Here is a 6448-nt window from a genome sequence, read left to right as displayed (position 1 = left end):
TCCAAACTCGGAGGAGCAGCTGGCGGCCCTTTAATCACCACAGGGAGCCCTGACCCAAGAATAAAGCCAGCCCCAAAGAAAGCCAAACCAAGAGATGGAAGGACATGGTTTCCTGATGCCCTTGTCTGAGTCCCTCAATCTAGCCATGCATGACATTCCCTAGACTTTTCAGTAAGGTATGCTAATAATTTTCATCCCAAAACCAGTTTGAGTTAAATTTCTGTCACAGGCAGCAAAAACGTCCTAATATAGGCAACAGATTTTTTTTTATTATTAATTGGCTGATTTGTTGGGCATAGTGGCACACACCTGTAGTCCCAACTATCTGGGATATGGGAGTACTGCTTGAGTCCAGGAGTTTGAGAGACCAGTCTGGGCAATATAGCGAGACTCTGTCTTTAAAAAAAAAAAAAAAGAAAGAAAGGAGGCTGGGCGTGGTGGCTCACTCCTGTAATCCCAGCACTTTGGGAGGCTGAGGCGGGCGGATTACCTGAGGTCGGGAGTTCAAGACTAGCCTGAGCAACATGGCGAAACCCTGTCTCTACTAAAAATACAAAATTAGCTGGGCGTGGTGGTGCATGCCTGTAATCCCAGCTACTCAGGAGGCTGAAGCAGGAGAATTGTTTGAATCCGGGAGGCGGAAGTTGCAGTGAGCCGAGATCGTGCCATTACACTCCAGCCTGGGCAACAAGAGCAAAACACCATCTCAAAAAAAAAAAAACAAACAAACAAACAAAAAAAAACCTGGTGTGATTCCATCCTGCACGGCTGTTCTCCCAGTTTAGGGGCTGATGCAAAGGATGAATTGCACATTGTTGAAGCAGAGGCAATGAATTACAAAGGCAGTCCAATTAAAGTAACACTGGCAACTTTGAAAATGTCTGTACAGCCAAAGGATTCCCTTGGGGGCTTTGAAATCACACCACCAGTGGTCTTACGGTTGAAGTGTGGTTCAGGGCCAATGCATATTAGTGGACAGCACTTAGTAGCTGTGGAGGAAGATGCAGAGTCAGAAGATGAAGAGGAGGAGGATGTGAAACTCTTAAGTGTATCTGGAAAGCGGTCAGCCCGTGGAGGTGGTAGCAAGGTTCCACAGAAAAAAGTAAAAGTTGCTGCTGATGAAGATGATGATGATGGTGATGACGATTTTGATCATGGGGAAGCTGAAGAAAAAGCGCCGGTGAAGAAATCTATACGAGATACTCCAGCCAAAAATGCACAAAAGTCAAATCAGAATGGAAAAGACTCAAAACCATCAACACCAAGATCAAAAGGACAAGACTCCTTCAAAAAAACAGGAAAAAACTCCTAAAACACCGAAAGGACCTACTTCCATAGAAGACATTAAAGCAAAAATGCAAGCAAGGATAGAAAAAGCGCATTGAACAGTCCTGGGCACTACTGGTAAATTAAGCCCAAAGATGGGGAGAAAGGAAAAGGAGAGACAAATATAGTCCATACTGAGTGTCATCAACAATCCAGACTGAAGTCCTATTTTAATCTCAATCCCCTTTTCTGATTTGCCACCCATGCCTCTTCAGGCTGGAAATAATCTCGTGCTTGGTTCCCTAAAGCACTTTCTTCCGACTGCAGTGATTCAGTGAACCTTGCCCTTTCCTTTCTATTAATTGTGCATTTGCCTCACCTCTGACAATGTTTTAAGTCGCCTTTGTATCTCCTTAGCTGCTCAATAAATATTTGAATGAATTAAAAAAAAGAAAAGAGAAAAAGAAAGGAAAGAAAACAGAAAAAAAAAGATAAACTGGCAGATATGAAACAATTGTAGGTTTAAGAGGAAAGATGTATAACGAACAGCTGGGAATGACACCGTCAGAGATGGGCTCAAGAGCCGTGGTGGGAAGAGGCCCGCTGCCAGCGCCACCCCTGCTCCTGCCCTGCTGATGTGGTCACAGGGAGGGGCTGCAGTGGACTCAAGAACATTCCTGTCATCCTGATGAAGTCAGAAAATAGAAACTTCACTCTTTTGTCTTCCTGTTAGCAGGTGTTTGGAAGCCTTCAAACAGTTTGCAAAAGTCTCAGCAAGCTGAGAGCAGGGGCTCTCGGAAGCCCATGGGGGATGTTTGGCACCTGTTTTGCTGGTAAAATGCGAGGAAATCCATATGTACTCTTGCCACCCCCAGTGTGACCAGAGGGAAGTTTCTCCCCTCTTTATGTTGTAAATGTCTTGCATAATTTAGCCTCTCTTTTCCTGGTTAAACGTTACCCACAGCTGCCTGCTGAATGGAAAAATGACCAACAAATTACCAGGCAGGTATGTGTCTGTGAAGAATTTCCCACGAACCAGCAGGAATGTTGACCTTTCATTTTAACAACCTGGGGTTGTGAGACCATAAAAATCACTTGTGCAGGGGGTATAGGGTTGCAATTAATTGTTCCTCACAGATGCTACATGTGTCAGGAAGTGAGGGCTTTCTCTGATGATATAATGACCTTCATTCAGCCACCAGATCCTTTAAGCAGGTAACACAAGCCCAGTGGCAGAGTTTTTATTTTTTCCTTTCAAAAGCCATGTTTTCAGAGATTAAAAATTTGTTCTGCTTGCATTGAAGTAGGCCTTAAAAACAAAACAGATTTTTTTTTTTTTTTTTTTTTTTGAGACGAAGTCTCACTCTTTCGCCAGGTTGGAGTGCAATGGTGTGATCTCAGCTCACTGCAACCTCTGCCTCCCCGGTTTGAGCAATTCTGCCTCAGCCTCCCAAGTAGCTGGGACTACAGGCATATGCCACCATGCCCGGCTAACTTTTGTACTTTTAGTAGAGATGGGGTTTCACCACATTGGCCAGGCTGGTCTCAAACTCCTGACCTAGGTGATCTGCCCGCCTTGGCCTCCCAAAGTGCTGGAATTACAGGCGTGAGCCACGGCGCCTGGTCCAAAACAGACTTTAATGTCAGTTTATTGCACCGCAGCCTCTCAAAGCACTGGGATTACAGGTGTGAGCCCACCATGTCCAGCTGTTGAATGAGTTTTGACAAATACATACACTTGTGCAACCAGCCCCACAATCAAAATGCAGAATAATTCCATCACCCCAAAGTTCCCTCATGCTCCTTTGTGGCCAATCTCCTCCCACAACCCCTGGTTCCAGGCTATGACTGATCTCATTTCTGACCCTATTTTGTCTTTTCTATAATTTCCTTTTTTTTTTTTTTTTGAGATGGAGTCTCACTCTGCCACCCAGTCTGGAGTGCAGTGGCACCATCTCAGCTCACTGCAACCTCCCCTTTCCTGAGTTCAAGTGATTCTCCTGCCCCAGCCTCCCAAGGAGCTGGGACTACAGGTGTCTGCCATCACGCCTGGCTAAACTTTTCTATAATTTCATATGAATGGAGTCATATAGCATGGACTCATTTTTCTCTGTTTCACAGACCATAAGCATTTTGAGATCATCCATGTATCAGTAGTTCTTTTTATTGCTGGGTGAATGAAGTACAGTTTGTCCATTCACCAGCTGATAGACGTTTTAATTGCTTCCAGTTTTATGCTATCATTAATAAAGCACTTATAAATATTCATGTATGAGGCTTTGAATGAACATATGTTTTTATTTCTCTTGGATAAATACGTACAAGTTGGATCTCTGGGTTATATGATAAATTTATTCTAACTTTATAGGAACCTGCCAAACTATTTCCAACAGCAATGTATGGGAGTCCCAGTTGCTCTACATCCTTGCCAATATTTTGTATAGTCAGAATTTTCAATTTTAGCCACTCTAGGGGGTGTTTAGTGATACCTCATTGTAGTTTTAATTTTGGCCCCTCATTTGACAGAGAATCATAGGCAGAAGAGTCAGAGCTTGGACTTCGCACCCATGGTCTTTTGAAGGCCACAGGCAGGGAAGGCAATGCCCATGCACCCAGGTCAAAACATGGGAGAAAATCTTACCCTGTGGAGGAAAAACCCATTTGTGGATTTGTTTCAAAACTTAGTTTATTTAGATCTTTTGAGTTTTCACACTCGTGTGAGATATGCCTCCCTCAAACCTTGTTACTACCTTGGCACATTACATATCTGATGTGAAAATTAAATAAAAAAGAAAAGAAAAAAAAAGGTTAGTTTACGAGGGAAACTCATTACCCACCTGTATTGTAATGGAGATGAATCTCCTAGAGCAATCTAAACTTGAGGCTTTTCTGGTTTTGAAAGGGGAAGAGCTGGCTTGGAGCTCCACACACTGGGCCACGATCTTGACCTCAATCTCCTCAATCCTCCTGGGCATCTCTTCAGGACCGTGGTCAGAGAACAGATAAATTAACAGTGTGTCAGGCACCGTTCCACACATTGGTGACCTGGGCCCTGTCCTTATAGCACTTACTATCCCACGAGGAAGGCAGATGCCAAACAAGTGATTATAAGTTGTGTGCTATGGAAAGCAGGCGCAGTAAGCCAGGGGCACATGATAAGGGGACTTAACCCAACCCCAGCAGCAGGAAAGTGCCCAAGCCTTCTAGGAAGGGAAAGAATGCACGCCAAGCTCTGGGGAGGAACTAGCAGTGTGAGTTAGAGGAAACCAGGGAAATCCAATATGGTCATGGCCTAAGAAAGAGTCTGACAAGAACACAGAGGCCAGGCTCATGGCAGCAGGATAGGGCCTGGGCCTTTGTTTTTTTCCCAAGTTCCCAAACTGTCCTGATGGCAACCAAAGTTTAAGAACCACAGCCTAAGAACAATCCGCCAGGCTACCTCTCCTGAACCAAACACAGCCCCTGGGTGGATGGAAGTTGATTCCTCCAGAGCGCCCTCTCTTAAGCCTCCACACTGTGCAATTCTCTATCACTTCTTTAATCTTTTCCCACACGGTGGGTTTTTTTTCACTATTATATGGCTTTATTTACTTTATTTATTTTTGAGATGGAGTCTCTCTCTGTCACCCAGGCTAGAGTGCAATGGTGTGATCTCTGCTCACTGCAACCTCCGCCTCCCGGGTTCAAGCAGTTCCGGCCACAGCTTTCCCAGTAGCTGGGATTACAGGCGCCCGCCACCATGCCTGTAAAATTTTTGTACTTTTAGTAGAGACAGGATTTTGTCATGTTGGCCAGGCTGGTCTCGAACTCCTGACCTCAAGTGCCCACCTTAGCCTCCTAAAGTGCTGAGATTACAGGAGTGAGCCACCATGCCCAGCCTATTTATTTATTTACTTATTTATTTATTTATTTATTTTATTTTATTATTATTATTTTTTTTTTGAGATGGAGTCTCGCTCTGTCACCCAGGCTGGAGTGCAGTGGCGCAATCTCGGCTCACTGCAAGCTCCGCCTCCCAGGTTCACGCCATTCTCCTGCCTCAGCCTCTCCAAGTAGCTGGGACTACAGGCGCCCACCACCACGCCCGGCTAATTTTTTTTTTGTATTTTTAGTAGAGACGGGGTTTCACCGTGGTCTCGATCTCCTGACCTCGTGATCCGCCCGCCTCGGCCTCCCAAAGTGCTGGGATTACAAGCTTGAGCCACCGCGCCCGGCCACTTATTTATTTTTTTGAGACAGAGTCTCGAACTGTTGCCCAGGCTGGAGTGCAGTGGTGCCATCTCAGCTCACTGCAAACTCCGCCTCCCGGGTGCATGCTATTCTCCTGCCTCAGCCTCCCGAGCAGCTGGGACTACAGGCGCCTGCCACCATGCCCGGCTAATTTTTTTTTGTATTTTTAGTAGAGACGGGGTTTCACTGTGTTAGCCAGGATGGTCTCGATCTCCTAACCTTGTGATCTGCCCGCCTCGGCCTCCCAAAGTGCTGGGATTACAGGCGTGAGCCACTGCACCCCAGCCTATTTATTTTTTAAATCAACTTTATTTAAGTATAATTTACAAACAGTAAAGTTTACCAATTTTAAATAAAATATTCAATGGGTTTCAACAAATCCATACAGTTGTAAAACCACCATTACTCCAACCATCACTCTTGCCCCTTTGCAGTCAAGCCCCTTCCCCCATTCCCAGCTCCAGGTGGCCACTGATCGGCTTTCTGAAACAACGGTTCTGCCTTTCTGTTCTTTCTTGTAAATACAGTATGTGGTGTTCTGTGTCTAGTTTCTGTCATTTAGCATAATGCTTTAGAGATTCATCTATGTCACGTGTATCAGTAATTCATTTTTTAAAATTTCTAAGCAGTGTTCCACTGTATCAATTACTACAATTTGTTCACCAATTGATGAGCATTTGGATTGTTTCCAGTGGTTGGCTATTAGAAATGAAACTTTTGTGAATGACAAGTACAAGTTTTTTTTGAACGTTTCCATTTCTTGTGAGTAGATAACTCAGGAGTGAAATGCGAGGTCATAGGTATGTTTACTTTTTTTTTTTTTTAAAGACGGAGTTTCGTTCTTGTTGCCCAGGCTGGAGTGCAATGGTGCCATCTCGGCTCACCACAGCCTCCGCCTCCTGGGATCAAGTGATTCTCCTGCCTCAGCCTCCCAAGTAGCTGGGATTACAGG

At 44.8% G+C, this 6448-nt stretch overlaps 2 pseudogenes; both read left to right on the top strand.

The window, feature by feature from the left end:
- The first annotated feature begins 643 nt into the window (after window positions 1-643).
- On the top strand, window positions 644-2532 carry LOC131382454 (nucleophosmin-like; annotated as a pseudogene).
- A 1389-nt stretch (window positions 2533-3921) lies between these two features.
- On the top strand, window positions 3922-4039 carry LOC116463078 (small nucleolar RNA U13; annotated as a pseudogene).
- The last annotated feature ends 2409 nt before the right edge of the window (window positions 4040-6448 follow it).

This window comes from Hylobates moloch, unplaced genomic scaffold, assembly GCF_009828535.3.
Source record: "Hylobates moloch isolate HMO894 unplaced genomic scaffold, HMol_V3 SCAFFOLD_24, whole genome shotgun sequence".
NCBI lineage: Eukaryota > Metazoa > Chordata > Mammalia > Primates > Hylobatidae > Hylobates > Hylobates moloch.
This window is presented reverse-complemented; position numbering and strand designations above follow the sequence as displayed.